The sequence below is a fragment of the Eptatretus burgeri genome, chromosome 12 (genome assembly GCF_056783735.1).
Source record: "Eptatretus burgeri isolate ZD-2024b chromosome 12, Ebu_testis_v1, whole genome shotgun sequence".
Classification (NCBI taxonomy): Eukaryota; Metazoa; Chordata; class Myxini; order Myxiniformes; family Myxinidae; genus Eptatretus; species Eptatretus burgeri.
The window spans coordinates 14,178,233-14,198,501 of record NC_140972.1 but is presented as its reverse complement, the minus strand read 5'-3'; the positions used below and the strand labels follow the sequence as shown (position 1 = coordinate 14,198,501).

Here is a 20,269-nt window from a genome sequence, read left to right as displayed (position 1 = left end):
TCGATGAAAACAATAGGCTGTGAAACAAAAAAGTCCACAAGAAGATCAAGAACAACAACGTAAGACTTAGAGATCCTCCAAGAGGATCTAAAAAAAAAAAAAAAAAAAATCTCCATTTAATCCATTTGGTCCCATCATCAACCACCTGCTGGTGTGGGCAGAGACTTCGTTCGGGTGGTCACGCCCTGCAGGGTGGACCCTTGGGTATTCCACCCCTCTTTAGGACTAAATAGCTCACGATGCCACAATGAGTTACGCCTGTGTTGCTTCCTTTACAGTGCCGTGTGCCACAAGTCCTCCACCTGGTCTTGCCTGTTAGAGGATATCATGATAATGGTTTGTATTGTGTTTTGGATACTTTTGAATACAGGTAACTCCACCTGTACAACACTGCCACCGTCACGATGCTGTACAACAACAACCACCGGAAGAGAGGTTCTAAGATGGCTGATTAAAGAAGCACCGTGAGCCACAGTAGTGATCCGCAATCACGTTGGTTTCTGTGTTTCCTGGGCTCAACGACGCGACATTGGCGACGAGCATTAAAATTGACCTAGTGTGCACCGTCATGATGGCATTCGGAGGGACCAATATATCTGCTATTCGAGGCATAAAGTCGTTCGATACGATGGGTGACGTGAGCGTCGTGAGTGTGCGATGGCAGGCTTGGCTTGAAGAGTTCGAATCGTATGCGGACAGCAGAGGCCTATTTTTGGATGGTGCGTCACCAACCCAAAGAGCACACCGGAGAGCACTATTACTGATCAATGCTGGTGCAGCAGTGAGAGACACCTTCAAGATGCCTCATGATACTGGAGAAAAAGAGGATTATGAAGAAGGGGTGAGAGCACCAAACGGTCATTGAATTGTAAAGATTAATGCGATATTTCAGCGCCATCTTTTCCGTCCGTCAGATGATGCAGACTGATGAGGAGACTGCGGCACAGTTTGTGACGCGTTTGAAACGAGCTTCTGATGGATGCAACTATGAGAGGGACCTGGAGAAACAGATCAGGGACCAAGTGGTTCAACACTGCAGGTCTGATAACCTGAGACGCAAATTACCTGAGAAAGGAGATCGTCTCACTTTGGCAGAAGACAACAACCACCACCGGAAGAAGGGTTCTAAGATTTCTGATTAAACAAGCACCGTGAGCCATTGTGGTGATCCATGATCACGCTAGTTTCTGTGTTTCTTGGTCTTGACGTCGTGACAGAGGATGTTTTACATAATACAACCTTACCCTACTTTATTGTATTTTACCACCTCCTCAGCACAGGTTTTACAATAAGACTTACCTCTGACCGTTTCCTTGATACAGGCGTAGTCTAAGTTACTCTATTCACACAGTTCATACTATTCTTCAAACAATCTATCTCTGGACCCCCCCCCCACGGACACCCCCTCCACCCAACCCCCTTTTCTCTACGTAACAATACTCTTATATGGAGAAACCTAAATCAAGATATCTACAGAAACAATACTTTTTTCAGCTGCATTCATTAATCTCGACACTTTCCCCGATTGCAAGTCTTCCTGTGATGGATGTCTCATCCTCACTTCAGTTTCTCAAACGTGCGAAACATCACTACCGAATACGCATTCACAATCTCTTCTGCACACGCAGATCCCCCCCCCCCCATTCTGTTCCTCTCCAGACCGATTCTCTGTTTGCTTTTAGTTATTCCTCCTTGTCCATTCCCCCATACCCTTTGGTAGTTTGCAAGCTTGCCATCCTGTCATTGACCTCCTCCATAGCCTGGCGTTGGCTCAGTGGTTAGGGTGGTGGCTTGGGATCCTAGGGTCCTGAGTTCAAGCCCCACTGGCTGCTGAATTAAAAGACACCAGGAGGTTGACTCAGCCTGTCATCCTTCCGAGGTTGGTGAAATGATTACCAGTTCCAGAGTGTGTACTGGTAGAGGGGCACTGCATTAGCGACAGTCGCGCTTCAAGAAATGATAGCTACCCTGGCAGCTAAGCTGTCATACAACCACCAGCTCCTCCATGAGCGTACAGACTTGTATCAAGAAACATCCGTACAGGAAGTGAAAAACAACAATATGCTCCAAATTGTGACTAATAATGTGAAGATAAATAATATTTTTACCAATTAATCAATTTCCAGAAAAATACATTGCAAAAGTAGACTTAAATAAATAACAATAAATAAATAAACAAACAAGCAGTCATAGACTGGTACTTACGAAATAGTCAACTTGACCTCTGACCTTGTATAATAAAAGCTGTCTCTCGAGAAGGTAGCGACACAAACCAGAAGTTTCTACGATGATTCTGTACCAAACCATCAAAAATCGAATGTTTGACCTCACTGTGACCTTGACCTTTGACCGATTTTGACCAAAATCTATTCAGCGCTAGCCATCACCCTCCTGAATCACGTGGTGTAATTTGACATTAGTAGCCTCTTCCGTTCTCGAGTTATCGTGCCTACAAACAAACACACAAACACACAAACAGAGGATGGAAGTCATCAATACACTTACGAAATCTAAAGATTTCGTAAGTAATAAAGTCCTGCTCTTTTTAGGTATTGCCACTAAATAGTGAAAATGAATTGACTAAAGTTATTCATGTTACGTTCAATGGTTCCACCCCGACCTTCTTTGACAAGTTGTGGCCAAACATCTCACTTTTGGCTCACAGTCCGGTGCAAAATTTCACAGTCGACATCCCGACCGACACACACACACACACACACACACACACACACACACACACACACACACACACACACACACACACACACACACACACACACACACTGAAGTGGAGAGAGAGCTACATTCCACTGGTGACGCCTTTAACTTCATAACGCCGAGTACAATGAAGGTTAATTTTTCAGTGAAGCGGGTTTGGTCATCTGTAAATATTTGCTTTTTCAGCCGTGTATAGTATGGCGAGGGATTGGAGACGAGGCCTATGAAAGCACGATTTAACATTTATATCTGAGCATGAAGGTTTCAGGCCAAACCAAGTGTAGCGCGTCACTTATACAGGTGTGAGAGCCAAACTGCAAAATAAAAAGTTGAAAAAAAGTGATTAGTACATTAACGGATTGCACGTCAAAGATGGTGGCAAACATTTCATTTTGCCGCACGGTGCATGCAGATGGTCCCGAAAGCCTTTTAATCATACATAGAGCAAAAAAATAAAAGAAGAAGAATAAGAAGAAATGAGGCACAAAAAAAAAAAACACAATCAGATTTACTTGTGCTTTTTTTTTTAATTTCCCAAACTCCTTGCCACTTCCCCACAACCCCATAAGCAGAACAGGTACAGTATTGCAAAATAATTCCCCCAAAAATATACCCCCTCCTTCCCCCACAAAAAAAAAAAACAGAAAAAGTGCTGCGGATCGTTATTTGTCAAAACCGATACAAGAACTGGCATTTAACTCAAATAATTTTAAAAAAATTTGTGAAAACATTGAAGTCATTTAGAAGAACTCAAAAATGAAAAGTACAGGACATCTGGATTCGTACATAGTTCCTTCATCTCAGCCATGTGTGTAGACTTCATACAAATATAAATGTCAACAAATAACCGTTCAAAATTCAAACTGAGCTGTTAGAAAAAAAAAAATTAATGGTATATGGGGGACAACGATAGGGTTTGTTGCCCTTGAAAGAACATTTCTCAAGGTTTTATTAGCCCGTCACCCCGCACAGCAGAAGATGGGGTTTTGCAATCACTTCTGTGTGTCTGTCAACTTTACCAATTGAGCTTTTGTCATCAAATCTTCAACGAACCTTTATTATAAGATTGTGGAAAACACAAATTCATAAAATGTATATTCTTTTTTTTTAAACTGTCGTTTACATCAAGTTTAGTTTGAGTACAAAGCAGACGCAGATGGGCTTTGCATTTTGAGATGCCTTCTTGTTGACTTTTTTTTTTTTAATTTAAGTTTACAGGTGTCTCCTTTAGCAGGTGATGTCAAATTTACTGCAAATAGCATCCCCACAAAAAAAAGTAGTGTTGCCTAGCTTACAGAGACCAAAATCAGCTACAAAGGGTCAACGAAGCTTCAGGACAACCTGTGGAGGGTAACCAACATCAAAGCCAAATGCCTCAATTCTGTGCTTGGCTTGCTTCCAAATCTTGTGTACTCAACCCCTTGCTCTGTACCCACCCTACTGAGTCACACCAAACTGCTCCAGCACTCTGTATTTTGCACCTCAGAAGGGGGGGAGAAGTTTCTTGCATCCTCTACTCTGATTTTGATTCCACAAATGAAACAGCCAGCATCGCCTCACACGTCTTGCTCTGCTGCTCTTGCACATCCTCTTTCTGCTCTGTTCACCATACCATTTGCCCTCGGCCATCTTTCCTCTGCTTAGAAGTCAGCTAACATCACCGCATTACATAAACAAGGTACAAAAACTGATCACCTTCACTCCAGACCAATCGGCTTACTTCCAATAATCAGCAAGGTCATGGAATTCATCATCGCAGCAGACATAAAATCCTTTTCCAACGGTCTGATCTCAGATCACCAATTTGGTTTCAGACAAGGTCACTCTACCATGGACATGCTGCTTCTACTCTCCAAACAATGGATGGAGGTCCTCAATGTCACATGAGATCAGGGCTGTCTCTCGAGACATATTGTTGCGAATCTGGAAGCCATTTGCAAACAGACAGACAGCAGTCCCTAAAGGCCCTGTCACACCTTGACGATTTAGCCAACGTATTCCTGACGTGTACAAAATTGGGCTAAAACGCCAGCACACGTCGAATACGTTATGGGTAAGTTTGTATACGTTAAGAGCACGCTGGCATACGTCGTCGTACGCTGGCATACGTTGTAGTTCGCCGAGCTGTTAGACAAATTTTCCATGCTTGAAATTTTCCATGCCGACGTATGCCAGCGTACGACTCACACGTTCCGCATACGCTGGCCATAAGTTGTAGGCACGTTACGCGATCGTTGACACAAGTCGACACACGTTACTTGTAAGTTACTCATAAGTCAAAACACGTCGAGGTAATGCTTAGCGTACCCGAAACTTATTTCTAACCTATGAGTAACGTGTTGTAGGCACGCTACGCGATCGTTGACACAAGTCGGCACACGTTACTTGCAAGTTACTCATAAGTCAAAACACGTCGAGGTAATGCTTAGCATACCCGAAACTTATTTCTAACCTATGAGTAACGTGTTGTAGGCACGCTACGCGATCGTTGACACACGTCGACACACATTACTTGTAAGGTACTCATAAGCCGAAACACGTCAATGTAATGGTTTGCGTCAGTGTTCAAGACTCCGTGTTGTTGTTTTTTTTACATTTTTCTTCGGTATGACGGTGATGTTGACACTTTGATTTCTAGTGCGGTTATAATATCATGTGATTAAAAGGCTGCCGCTCAACGATTTAAATCATAATCGTCATACAGAAGAAAAAAAAACCAGGGAGTCTGGAACATTGACGCTAACCATTACCTCGACATGTTTCGACTTATGAGTAACGTACAAGTAACGTACGTCCATGTGTGTCAACGTTCGCGTGGCGTGCCTACAACTTCTGCCAGCGTATGCGGAACGTGTTTCATAAGTCGAGAAATTTTCAACATGCTGAAAATTTCTCGACGTACAATGACGTATGCCAGTGTACTACGACGTATGCCAGCGTGCTCTTAACGTATACAAAACTTACCCATAACGTATTCGACGTGTGCCAGCTTGGTTTGGAAAATTTTTCATACGTCGGCATACACCTGCTAAAACGTCAAGGTGTGACAGCAGCTTCACACTCCGATGTCTAGTGCGGTTATGATTTGAATCGTCGAGCCGCAGCCTATTAATAGCCTACGCCACGTGATCGTCAGCGATACGCTGCCGCGCTATGCATAAGTTAGACTATCGTTGGGCATAGGTTGTGAACGCCGACAACACGCTCAGCATTCGTTGGTATAAGTTATCTATATGTGATTAAAACGTTCTGTGTACGTTACTAATACGTTATGCATACGTCCAACACGTTATTATACGCCCCCCCCCCAAAAAAAACATCAATAGTTCAGCGTACGCCAGCGTTTTACATACATTTTGATACGTTGCCATACGCTGGCTGAAACGTCAAGGTGTGACAGCAGCTTAAGCTTAGTTATTTCGATAAAGTATGTGTTTATAGTTAGAATCCATCCCCTATGTCTAATGAGAATTTCGTGTGTGAATTGTGAGTTATTTTATAGTCAGGTTTTATACATTTACGACAACAACAACAACGGCACCGTCCCTCACTCAACCCGGTCGCCATTGCCCACGTGTTTTTGGCTGAAAGCGTGGGCGGAGCCTCCATCACCTCAGATCGAGGCTCCACCCCGAGGAAGGGCATGGAACGTTTCCTTCAGCCAATGAGCGAAGGGCGAGCATTGCACGCGCGCCCCAGCCAATGGGAGGCCAGCGTGCCGAAAGCTACTACGGAGCCTCTTCTGAGGGTGGGCCTTCGAGACGCTTCGACACTGCCCCCCCCCCGAGATTCCTCGTCCAATCAGGAGGCTGACCACCTCAGGGGCAGCCCCGCCCAGCCAGATGGGATGTTCGCCCCTCGTCCGATCCGGAGGCAAGTCCCTCAGAGCGGTTCCCTCGACCCGCGGGGGAGGGGAAGGATAAGAGTCGGTGGGAGCCGAAGAGGAAGGAAGGAAGGAAAAAGAGAAGAAGCCTTGTCTTGCCTGCTTGCGTTCTCGTCTACCCGTGGGTGCTAGTCTCGTCTGGTCCGTTCCCGTGCTAGCTGGCGTCCGCTGCGTCGTTCCTGGTCCCTGGTGCTTAGTGTTGTTTTGTTGGCGGCGGGTTCGAGTCCCCGCCACCGGAGAAGCTCGACCAGACCGCACGAGGTGGACAGGTGCAAGAATAGGTCCCTGCCCTCAGCTCGCCATTCCCTCCTGAGTTGAAGGGCCAAATAAAGGCCGCAGCCATCATTTGTGTGTGTGTGTGTGTGTGTGTGTGTGTGTGTGTGTGTGTGTGTGTGTGTGTGTGTGTGTGTGTGTGTGTGTGTGTGTGTGTGTGTGTGTGTGTGTGTGTGTGTGTGTGTGTGTGTCAAGTAGAACTGTTAAGTGCTTTTCGCTCACTGTATATTGCCTGCATTTCTTTTATTCGGATAACTCTGCTCTTTGTGTGCTCCCCTCCCCGATTAATGTACATAAATAAACCCCCGTGTTAAATGTTCCAGCTCGTTTTCTGTGCTTTCTCCCATTGACCCAACATGGTGTGTATTGAGAATTAGTGAGGCAGTCGGTGCCGTAAATTGTTCATTTGGTCCGGCGCGGCTTTGGTAACTTCCGCTCAGTTACGCCAGATCCGAGTCGGTAACAGCAACTCGGTTTGAACCAAGTCGGCCGAGGGTGTGGTTTCCCCGGTAGCTTGACTGCGTGGTCACGCCACGCGGTCGAAATATTGGCGTCCACGGTCCGCGAAGGGACCCGTGACCTTCGAAGTTGTCCGAGAGTCACGACCTAAATTCCGGGTGTTCGGTGGGAGACGACTCTACTGCTCCATCTGGCGGTCGTCCTCGCCACCGAACCCCGGCACACAACAATATATCGTGCTTTTGATAGTCTGGCACCCCATCCTGCTTTCCAAACTCTCAACCTACAGCATCCAAGACTAACTCCCTCCCCTCTTTGGTTATTGACTTCCTCCACTCACGTAGCCAACATGTGGCTCTCAACGGAACCCTTTAATCTCCTCTCCCTGTCAAGACTGGAGTGCCCCAAAGCAGTGTTCTACACCCAATCCTAATCTTCATAAATGATCTCTCTAACTCTCTGGAAAATCCCCTTTATCTCTTTGCTGAGGACTCCACACTCTGCCGTGACATCCCTCATCTTCCAGAGAAGTAGGCTGCAGCCTATCCCCTTTCAAAGTTGGCTTCCAAAACTTGTTGCTGACTAGACATGCTCTGTTCACCAAAGTCCTTCCTTCGTAGACCTGAATGCTTATCCACTTAAAAGGCTTTCATCCACAGTTTGTTGGAATACTGCTCTCTCTCCTCTGGGCTGGCTCCCCTACCTCGCACTGTGCTCAGCTTGATACCATGGAAAACAAGGCCTTCAAGATCTTTGGAATCTCCTGCAATGAAGCCGACTCTTTGGGCTTATCAATTTGCCATTGCAGACAGGTCGGTGGTCTGTCTTCTACCACCTCCTTTCTGGTCTTGCATCCTGTGACCTCTCCGTGCTTTGTCCCCCCCCCCCCCCAGGTTTGTGTAGGGCACACACAGTCCATTAGCAACCCCCTTCTATAAATCCAGGAATACTGCTCACCTAAACTCATTTGTTCCTCTTTTTCCTGACTGTGGAACCAACTTTCATATTCTCTTCAATCCTCCCTCCAGGTTTTCAAAACAGCTGTTCACCACAATCTCAGATCATTCCCTCACCCAAAACGATGATCTTTTCTATCCCCATCAACACCCTCCTCCAAAGTTTTAGGTTTTTCTTTCCCGAGCAATTGCTTCTGTATCCATTTTGTCCACTCTCTGCATTCTCCCCTTCCCCTCATCCTTACCCACATCCTTTGCTGTCTGTCTCCATGTATTTTGTCCCTTGGCCCTGCTGTTGGTGTTTCAACCCTTCTCTTTCTGCTGTTAGTTTTGTGTTCTCACTCTTCCACAAGCCTAGATTCTGTATCCAAAATAATAACAAGTCTGAAGACGACGATGGTTCACGAGCAGTATTTGACGATGTAGATCGTTTCAGAAGTCAAGGATGAGACAATGTGATAATGTTTGACCAAGTTATAAAAATGATCAACATGATGTGGTACGTGTGACAGGACATTAGCTGCAAAATGTCGAAAACCCGGTTTCGTTCAACAACTTTCAAAATTTGACCTTTGCATAACCTTTAAAGGTCACAAAACAATGTTGTGGACATTAAAATAAGGAAACAGGATACGTGCTATAGCTTATTGGAGTTAGTTCGTCGAAGAAGGTCGAAAACCCGGTTCGATTCCCACAACTTTGAAAATTTGACCTTTGTGAACTTTAAAGGTCAAAGGTCAAGGATTATGACCTTTGGTGCAAAACTTCCTCTGGAACATTCCAGGAACAATATAACGTCATCTAGGCTATATGGCATTTCACACTCCTCGGATTAACCATACTTTGATGAAATCAGCGTAAAAACAAACTTGAAGGGGGGCGCCATGGGCAAGGTGTTCGAGATAGAGAAAAATGGTTTTAAGACTTTAGGTGGGGAATGACGTCAAGATTATGCATAAAAAAATATTGTCATCCTAGCTCTCAAAGTTTGGGCGGTCTTCTGCTTTTCATGTCAAAATTCGCAATTTTCTAAGTTCGTGACCTTGTGACCTTGACACGAAAATGAAAAATCGAGCTCAGTGGGGCTATGCAGGTGCCATTGGGCTAACCAAATACTGAAACCACTGCCAGATTCGACAAACCCCTCGGAGAAGATGTAACTTGAAATCGGCTACCCCCTAAAAACACGTTTTTTGGGCGTGGCTCAGCCCATAATGGGCGCACTACGCGCATTCTCAGGATAACACAACTAGATCATGATATAAACCTCCCACCAAAATTTTATCAGGATCGGATCAAAACCCACGGAGCTATGCTCGGGATGAAGACAGACGCACAACAATAACGAATATAGTGGCCACTTATTTTTTTCATGAAAATATTTTTTCGTGAACCAATAATTCATTTAAAAGGTCTGATCTTTCAGCACAAACTACAAACCAAACATCAATCTCTCCGAAGAGATATTACACTTTACCAGACTGCGTGGTGTTGGAGTTAGAGCGTCCACTGAATCTGGGAAGTTGGCGGTTCCTTTCTGACCCTGGCTGAGTAAGTACCAAAGACAACGGCACGTTGGTACTCAGTGTTTCCCAGCAGGTTACTTCCTCCCAAAGTCGACGGCTGTTTTTTTGTCAAAAGTCAAGTCCTGCGTTTTCTGGTATCTCTGTCTGCATGTGTATATGTACGATTTGTGAGACATCTTCGGCCCTTAAAAACTACAGAATTTTTTTTTTTTCACATTCACTCTGAACTTAATGCAATTAATGTTGTAGCGATCCGTTGTTACCATTATATGCTATATGGCAACCAAACGTTCAAAATACGAGCTCGTCAGAGCATTCTTGTGGAGCCATGGCCGAATAAAAATTCCTCTCTCACACCAAAGCACAATGGGTAATTGATCTATGCAGTGCATCTGGGCCTGCCTCGATTTCCATCTTTTCCAAGACATAATACACTCAACAACTCCGCAGTGTTTCTCGTGTTTGAGGAAAAGGCTATGGAGCTCGATCATCACATGACCCTCCCATGTTTACCACTGTGGCTGGAAATCCCATGGAAGTAAATATGAAACTAAGCAATCCGCGTGCACGATAGTTAACCTGGTAAAGTTTCGAACAAATAAAAGCTGAAATTCAGGACTTTATGGGACGCATGAGACAAGATGAAAATTATACCTCAGTCAGTATGAATCGGTTCCAATCAAGATGATATTTCATTTTCTTTTATCTACAGCTTTCCTTAATGTGGAAACACACATGAATCATTGGATAATAAGAGATGGGGTAAGACGGAGGGCGCTGGAAAATCTTCACCAAAGAAATGACGGCTTCAGCCTAAATGAAGTAAAAATAATGGACCAAAACGTTGCGATGACGCAGATAACTTGCAGGAAACCACCAACACTACCACTACATACAGAAAAATAAAATAAACTTTTTAAAAAAAAAAAGGAACAGCATTTGTTGTGTGTACAATAATGTGAGATAGAGGTAACTCGGTGACAAACCTGCTACCTTCAAAGTGATAAATAATAAAATATAATGGACTCTAGATCTTGTAGTGAAAGCTTTTATGAATAAAACACCAGAAACTGTAAGCCTGGTGTTTGCTTAACGGTTAGGGTGGTGGCGCACGATCCCAGAGTCCTGAGTTCAAGCCCCGGGGGCCACTGAATTAACACCAGGGGGTTGACTCAGCCTGTCATTCTTACAAGGTTGGCAAAATGAGCACCAGTATACGAGTAATAGGGGCACTGCATCAGCGGCATAGCCACGCCCATAACCAATGATGCAACCAGCAGCCAAAAGGCAGTACACGATGGAAACCTGAAACTGTCAAAAGTAAAAGTGCAATTAATAAACCCTCACACAATGTTTTCTCTTCCTCTTATGAAACATCACTCAAACAAGAGGTGTCACCCCCCCCCCCAGAACTTCATATACCCCCCCCAACCCCGAATAAAACATTGAGCACAGTGGCATGCATAGGAATAGGCTCATCATAGCAAAGGAGTTTAAAAAGATAAATAGATTCAAGGAACAGCAAAAATAATAATAAAATTATGACTATATATATATATATATATATATATATATATATATATATATATATATATATATATATATATCAAACATACACACAAGCAGGATGTGCTTACACATTATGTAAGCATACGAACCATGCTCCCCAACCGTCTCGGGTCACTCACCTGCATTTGATTTTTTTCATTTCCAGATGCCTTCCGACAGTTCTGTGATTTTTCCTGGTGTTCCGGCTTCGATGTCCATTGGCACACAAAATGTCAGCTTTCTATGTCACGTGGAAGGTCCCAGTCTTTAATATCAGTCAGTGAGTTAGTGGTTAGAAAGAACTTGATATAAATATTACATTTTTGTTTTCAGTAACGTAGGATAAGGTCAGAGACAGGTTAAAACTCGAGGGGGAGCACTCGGTAGAGTGCAAAACCTCCACCGCAAATACTGCGAGATCACTCAAGTGAACCTGATATCCTATTCATTCAATTTGACGTCAACAGTGCTCACGGAGTTATAGTTTGTAACTTTCCCTTTTACTTTTACATACTCAATTAATTTGTCATAACTCGATTCCTTGAGACAAATTGATTTTACGTGGGTATATCCACCTGAAGTTCCAAAATCAGCCGCAATTATAATTTTGGCATGTTTTTGTTGGAAATCACTTATAACATGTAGAAATGCAAAAAAAAGAAATCGAAATTTTGTTGAAAAAAAAGTTGCAAAAAAATTTTTTTCTCTAACAATTTTTTTGGAGGGGGGGTTGGAAATCACTTAAAACATGTAGAAATGCAAAAAAAAAATTCAAATATTTTTTCAAATTGGCCGCCGTAGCGACCATATTGGATTTTGGACCAAGTCCAAAATCTAATGGCATGATCCTTGGACCAGACCTAACCCCCTTCCCCCCCCCCACCAAGTTTCGTCGAAATCTGTCGAAGAGTTTTTCCGTAATACTGTTCACAAACAAACAAACAAACAAACAGAAAGGGGTGAAAACAGTAACCTCCATCCATCTTCGATGGCGGAGGTTAAAGAGCTACATTAATCCCACGATGCAAATGTGGTGGACAAGCGGTTCACACCGCCAGCCCAGATAGCCAAGCGGTTTCCCTTAGGAGGCGGACGCGTTAATCCTCGGAGATTATAACGCGAGCGGGAGGGTAAGGCACGGAACTGGCAGAGCGACAGAGGCACAGATGGATGCACAGGAAACACAAGGGGGGTTTATACTCAAACCCCACGACAAATACACAGACAAATCAACTCATAAACACAGGATTTAATGAAAATAGACAATAATTCAGAACGTAATAATATATGAGGTAAACCAAGCCTCAAGTCGAGGCGCCTCTACACATAGCCTTAAATGCAGACAAGGGGAAACAAAATAAAAGAAAGTCTTCTCTTTATTCTGGCACTAAGCTTTGTCCAGAGATGGTCTTTATTGAACTTGGAATTGCGGCGCTCAGTCCTGCAAGTGTAGACATGCCCAAAATGGTCCTGAGCCACTCTCTCGCAGTGGAAAAACGTATGTCAGGCAATTCGTGAGTGGTATTCAACACCATGGCTCAGAGACGGCTGTGCAACTTCGTCTATCGCGCTTGTCGATACGCGGTACTCTGCAGAATAGCGCAGTCCCCTTCAGTGACAAATACGAGGCTTCGAGGTCAGTCTTATACGACCCAGGAAAAGCCAATGGCCAGCATCTTGATCAGTACGTGAGCCAATATGCCTCAGCACAAATACAAGAATCGTGCCGTCGTAGTCATGCATCGAAGGAAAGCCAGCTGTAAAGCCCTGTTCTTAAAGGCAATCTCCTAGCGACGTTTTCTCTCGACCGTGTGCGTCCCTCACTCCGAACTTGTGCGTTCCTCCTGATCTCTCTGACATCATACCGGAATACCGTTCCACCTCCAGGGCATGGCTTGCTCGCATGAAACCGAGGAAGGTGGGGCTTCTGCCTCCTCGGTGCCGAGCTCGCTTGTTATCGTTGTGGTTATTATAAAAAAAAAAACACTTCTTCCTGGTTGGCTTGTAAATGCAAAAAAAAAACCACAGGAATAGGTCACAGGGGACAATCACATACTGGGGAAACGTATCCTTCATCCCTAACTAACAAACACAGCACCCCTCACCCCCCATGTGGTGACAAGTAACACTTAAGCTCACAATCTCCCGACTGAACTACATCGAGATGTCTCCTACATGTCCATGGACCAAACAACTCTATTCAATCCTAACTTTCCCATTAAATTCCTCCATCTACCCCCACAACCACAACTATCTATCTATCTATTTATGTTTATAGAAAGTTCTTTCAAACTAATAACTCACTGACTGATATTAAAGATCGGTACCTTCTGGGTGACGTAGAAAGCAGAAATTTTGCGTCTCGATGGACATCAGAGCCAGTACACTGGAAAAAAAATATATACATCACAGAATTGGTCAACATCCATAATTGAAAATACTAGTACGTGCCCGTAAAAAAAAATATATATATTTATATTTTAATAAATAAATATTCAAACCGCGAGCAAGAAACAACAACCACACAGGCCGTTTCTTCGCTCTCGCATGCCCATTCTTTGCATTGCCCGGAAGTTCGCATATCGCAGTTATGATTATTCGCAATTTAGTTTCAATGGCCAATTATTCAATTAGCGCAAACGTATTTTGCCTTTTCGCAATGTCGTCGCAAGGAAAAACAAAAAGAGAAGAGAAAAGAGAGGAACAAAAAAAAATTACTTCCTGGTTCGGAGCACACCAGCTCACTCTGATGTTACCGAAATTTATGCATCGTCTAATATGAAAACGATCATAACTTGGGGCATAGTGTTTATCTATAAATGCGCATAAGAAATCGAGAAATTATTAGAATACACGGTCATCACTCTCCGGAAGCCCGTACGTTGTAACCCGTAATGGGGAACGCGGCTGAGCTTCCCTTCCCCCATCGGCCACGCCCACGCAACAACGTGTCTCGTCATTGGTTTCGTAAATAAATGGCCATAACTTGGGAAGCACTTGTCCGATTAATATCAAACCTTGAAAAGGCACAGCCTCAGGTCCCCAGCAATATATCTGGCAAGTTTAAATTGGATCGGACCAGTGGTTGTCAAGAAACAGCGGTCACAGACACACACACACACACACACACACACACACACATATACACAAACACACACACACACACACCCACACACACACACACACACACAAACACATACACACACACACACACACACACACACACACACCTGGAATTGTAGATAGATAAACGAAAAAAAAAATTAAATGCACGTGAGCGACCCGAGACATTGGGGAAACACGGTTTATGTGCTTACACAATGTGTAATCACACCCCACAAGTGAGTGTGTTTCATTATATATATATATATATATATATATATATATATATATATATATATATACATACATACATATATACATATATACATATATATATATATATATATATATATATATATATATATATATATATATATATATATATATATATATATATATATATATATACACATACACACATTTGCGGCACTGGCCCAACGACTCCCCAGACTCAAACCTGCTTTGAATTGAAGGAATCAACGCACAACTGACTATCAAAGTTAGAAACACAATCTTGAAGTTGCTCAAATGACAACAAAGAAAAGCGAAAATGTTTTTTCAGAGTGCGTTTCAGAAAGGTTCTCAAAGCGCAGTTCAATATCAGCGACCGAGAAGGAGAAGAATAAAAAAAAGAAAAATAAGTTCTAAATGCAAATTCATCATTGTTTATTTATTTATTTTGTAAACTTTCTCATTAATCAAAATATGTAATCTATACTTACTCGTCCAAACTAGGATGGCACTCGGAAGAGCACATACCCCCACCAGCTGAACAGTTTACATTTTGTATCCCACCGAAAGGACAAATCTGGATCTGAACCTCCAAAATCTAATCGGCTTGTTCTCATCACCTAACCAACTCATCCACATAGTTGTCCCCCACCCCCTCCGATAAGGTCAGAGACAGGTGACATTAAAATGAGCTTCGTATGACAAATCATCTGAAAATGTACTTTTGTGCAAGATATATTTCAAAAAACGTTGAACATTTAGCTTTCATATTGCAGATATTTATTCCTCATGACATTATCTCAACCTGATTAGAACACTGCTGTGATTGGCTGAATTGTGTTGCCATGGCAACCATTTTGGTAACTTGGCTTGGGTACAAGACATTTCAAAAAACATTCAAGATTTAGCTTTCATACAATGCAGATCTATTCCTCATACCACCCAAAAGGTGGGGGATCTGGAGTATCAGCACCTTGTTTTGTCACAATCCGTCCACGACTTTTTGAGAAGGTGATATACTGTCGGACCCTGATGTACGCGGGGGATATGTTCCTGAAAAATGCCGTGAATGTCGAAGCCGCAAATGGCGGGGCATTGTTTCCATGGGAAAAAGGGGGATAGGTTCCAGGTGGTTTGTGATTCATAAGGGGAAAAAAATAAAAATTAAATTAAAAATAACGCAAATACGTGAAGCACAGGGCCACGAATGTAGAAGGTCACAATTTAGGAACCATGACTAGCGGAACCATGAATGTCATAGTCCGACAGTATATCATCTATGGCCCCAATCTCTCAATTGCAAAGAATCACTAAAATTCTCGTATCCGGATTCGTATCTTCACCAAAATCTAATCAATTCATCCGGGTCACACACCCAACCTGTCCACACCTCTGAGATAGCATGCTCACAAACAAACAGACAAACAGACAGGGGTGAATACATAAACTCTGTCCACCTTCGGTATTGCAGGTACCTAATAATCCACAGCAGCTACATTCTCGAGAAAATCTCGATGTTGCATGCTTCTAGCAAAAATCTTCGCCTCGTTACCCTCCACTTTTCAATCGTACCACTCTTCCCTTACGTGTGCAACCATCATTGATACCCCTCAACACTTCCAAAGCAAATTCATACACTTCTTCTCTCGCATGTGGAACCATCTTCCTAAGTCTATGTTCAAGCTGTTTCCTCGAGGATTTAAAGTCTGCTGCCCACTGACATCTCAAGGTGTCTACCATTTCCATCTCTGAGGTTTGCTGCATTGCTGCACCCAGAGACCCTATTACACCCCCCCCCCACACCCCCTCCTCCTTCACTTGCAACTCCTATCCTCATGCTCTGGTGCATCAATAAGTTCTTGTTCTCCCATTTCCCCTTCACCCCACTTTGGATTTATTGAGCCTTTGTCCCCCTGTTGAGGCTCATGGAAGAAGAGAACAACACTTATTTAAAGTATAAATAAATAAAATAATCAACACTTGTATTCAACTAAGAATCCATCACTCAATCCAGGTGATTAGGTAACAAGCCGACATCACTCAATTTGCTAAACTTTACCAATCACGACAGAAAAAAATCCTTACTTTGTACTTATTTATCTATTTACTTCAGAAGTAGCAAGTCTCAAGACCTCAAGCCCCATACGAGCTCGTTCTCGACTCGACAGACACAGCACCAGTCTGGCTAATCACATTGTTGCTTCTCCAGAACAGCATTCAAAGCCAGACATGCCTCAGCAGCTCATCTGGATACAGTGGCATTGAAGGCAATAAGCATCACTAACATGACTAATCAAAGGCCAGCATGATGACAGCCTGCTACTCGTTCACCACAAACGGGTTGACGCCTCATCTGCAGAATGAAGGACTTGCCGACCTGGTGAAGGCTTTGGTCGATCTACGTCGGCAGACAGGTAGTACAATCCTTGATGATGAAATCGACAAGACCTTGATAGCGATGTGCTAACTGCCATGGGAAGCATGTAGAAGCCGATGTTTCAGACGAGAACCCTTCGTCGGGAAAAAGAGCAACATTCTTTTTTTGTCCTCTTTCTCTCAGAGTGGGGTTAACGCCCGGAACACCAGCTTCTGCTTGCTTCCCATGGCGGTTAGCACAACTCAATCGGCGTCTTGTCGATCTATCTCATCCAGTGGCTTCGTCTGGTTTTCAATCCAAAGCTCTTCCAAGATGCATCTCTTCATCCCTACAGGTTTGTAACTCTCTCTGAACTCAAGCTTTGTGCCGATGTCCACTCCAATAGATATTTTCTCATCTGTAGAATTGCCTCCATGTTAGCGGCCGTACCAGATATCACACGACGCTGTGGGATTTGAGATATGGTGGCAGCTCACTGCCATCTTATCACCCACATATTAGTACGACATCTTCTAAAGTCACAACCTCCCTGCCTCCTCATATTTTCCTATCATTTGGAGTATACTTGCTGATCTTATCCTTCGAGATCTCGTGCATCCACTTCATCACCCCCCCCTCTATAATTTAACTCTTCCATAAGCCTCGATCTGTCAAGCAAACACATAACACGCTTCTGCTTCTTTAACTGCAGTGCAAACAACACAAGAGAAGCCATAGCAACTCACCGGATCAAATGCAACTAATCAAACAACAGATGACAACATGCGAGGGAACAAAGTTCAGAAACATTGACAAGAGTGCTTCGGTCCCTCGATGAGGTCAGAGTGCGACATTCAAAACGATCCTGCACATCAGGAGTCCAATGTACTTCCATGCGACGATGATACACAATGCGACGTGACACCGACATCGACACCTGCAAATACCTCATTACGATTTCCAAAGCAAGTTGGATGTAGAATATTAGGAGAAAGAAAAGGCGAGGGCACAGTATTTTATTGGTGTGAAAATGAAAAAAATAAAATCCATGTCACCTGTGAAATGAAGATCACGAGAGGAAAAACTGAATGTGTATATGGACATACGTCGATACGAGCGGGGGCTCCCTGGCACTGCCCGGCTGGGTGAGCTTTTCCCGGCGGTGGTTGTAGGACGTGCTGGACATTGAAAAGCTGTTGGGTTATCGACCTTGTGATGATTACCTGCATCCCAATATACACTTTATAGTGGCCTTTGGTGGCCTTAAAACGGAGTTCAAGGCCGATGTGCGGTCGCTTCAAACCTTGCCCAGATTTTGAAGTACCTACATCCAACATTTGGGGGTCTCCAGGTGCTTTGGTTCAGCCGTGAAAGAATTACGTAACATACAAACACACAAACTCCACTTGAAAATATTAATACATAAGATGGACAAGTACCTGGTTCTGAAACACCTTAAAAGTCCACGTAGCCCAGTGAAGGTGTAGCAGGACAACCCTGCCTGAAACCGTCGCCGAACTGGAGGGAATTAACGGCACGAGCAATACGCGGAAGGTGGTGCAGACATTCTTGCCATAAAACAACCGTATTGACCGACAATATATTTGGTAATCAGACAACCCGGTTAAAATGAAAAAAAATTAACTATCCTAGACTAGATACTGCAATAGTGGTCCGACATGATAACCAGTGTGGAGGTGGCATGCTTACTTACCTTTGAGTTGTCCAGACAGTGGTAGATCCCAACCCGAATGTAAATATGAGCAGAATGGTGTTTCACAGGTAAGATGCCGTGCATCACAAGTGGCGTTCTCCCTCGGACGAGAATCAAGCTGGGCGTCCTGTCTGCTCGGGATTAGTTGGTGCGCTTGGCTAAGAACCAATTCGTGTCACAATCGGTCGAACGCCAAACCTCGACATCCAGTTCGTGAAAGACTAGGCCAAAAACATTTCCACCAGCCGGACACAAAGGGTAACAATAATTGGGATCATTAAAACGGTGGTGGTGCTGGCGGTGGTGGTGCTGGCGGTGGCGGTGGTGGTGGTGCTGGTGGTGGCACAAGTCCGAAAAATGATTCACAGGGAATTTATTTCTCTCAATTACGTGAAACACTTTGAGCCACAACGGCTCCATGACTAACTCGTGACTGTTCGGCTTAAACGAACGACCGCCGAACACTCAGACATGACGAACCAACGTGCACGAAGTTTGTCAACGAGGTGGTTGTTGTATTCACCGCGTCGCTCCAGCTCGGGAGGGTCGGCAACCTGCGGCTCCGGACTCGAGTCGAGTTATTAATCAAACGCTCGGGTCACACTTTAATTAATCAGTGGATTTCATTTAATCCCACAGATGGAGAAATGCGGACAAGACACGTGCGCGCCAACCCGACCGTGTGTGGACACGGATTTACGGGTTTAGGGTACAATCCGCGGTGCTCGGTCTTATCAGTGACTCACCCTTCACGAGGACCGCCGATGATACTCCTCCAGTGAACGGTCGGAGGCTGTCAATGGGTTTTACCGACAATAGAACCCGAAGTGTGTGTGTGTGATCCAAGGTGCTGACAACATCCAGCACGGAAACACTGAAGGCAGCGGCGTGAAAATCGTCTCCTCCCCTTCTCGTCTCCTCTCCTCCCCTTCTGAACTCCTCCCCTTCTGAACTCCTCCCCTTCTCGTCTCCTCCCCTTCTGAACTCCTCCCCTTCTCGTCTCCTCCCCTTCTCGTCTCCTCCCCTTCTCGACTCCTCCCCTTCTCGTCTCCTCCCCTTCTGAACTCCTCCCCTTCTGAACTCCTCCCCTTCTGAACTCCTCCCCTTCTGAACTCCTCCCCTTCTCGTCTCCTCCCCTTCTGAACTCCTGCCCTTCTGAACTCCTCCCCTTCTGAACTCCGCCCTTTCTCGGCTCCTCCCATTCCCTCCCCACCCTCTCTTTTTCTCTCATCCTCCACACCTCGCCCTCCACCTCCACCAGACCCACCTTTTCCTACTCTCCTTTTCACCCACCCTTCACTCTAATTCCGAGAGTGTTTTAGAGTCTAATCCTCTATTCCTCAAACCTCTCACCCTCCCCTCCTCCCATACTCTCCTCCCACTTTTTCCTCACCCCACCATTTCATCCTCGTCACCCCTCGTCCGTCTCTGACCCACTCCTCCCCTCCCCTTCTTTCCCCCTCTTCTCCTCCTCCCTACCCTCTCATGCTCTCCTCACCCACC

At 44.4% G+C, this 20,269-nt stretch overlaps 1 protein-coding gene across 3 annotated transcripts in view; it reads right to left on the bottom strand.

Annotated features, from left to right (window-relative positions):
* Positions 1–19,677, bottom strand: part of LOC147015137 (uncharacterized) — a 281,672-nt gene extending 261,995 nt beyond the window's left edge. For all 3 annotated transcript variants that reach the window (XM_085849628.1, XM_085849630.1, XM_085849631.1), the window contains exon 1: positions 19,513–19,677. The gene's annotated coding sequence lies outside the window, so the exon portion shown is untranslated. The remainder of the gene's footprint in view (positions 1–19,512) is intronic.
* Between the last annotated feature and the right edge of the window lie 592 nt (positions 19,678–20,269).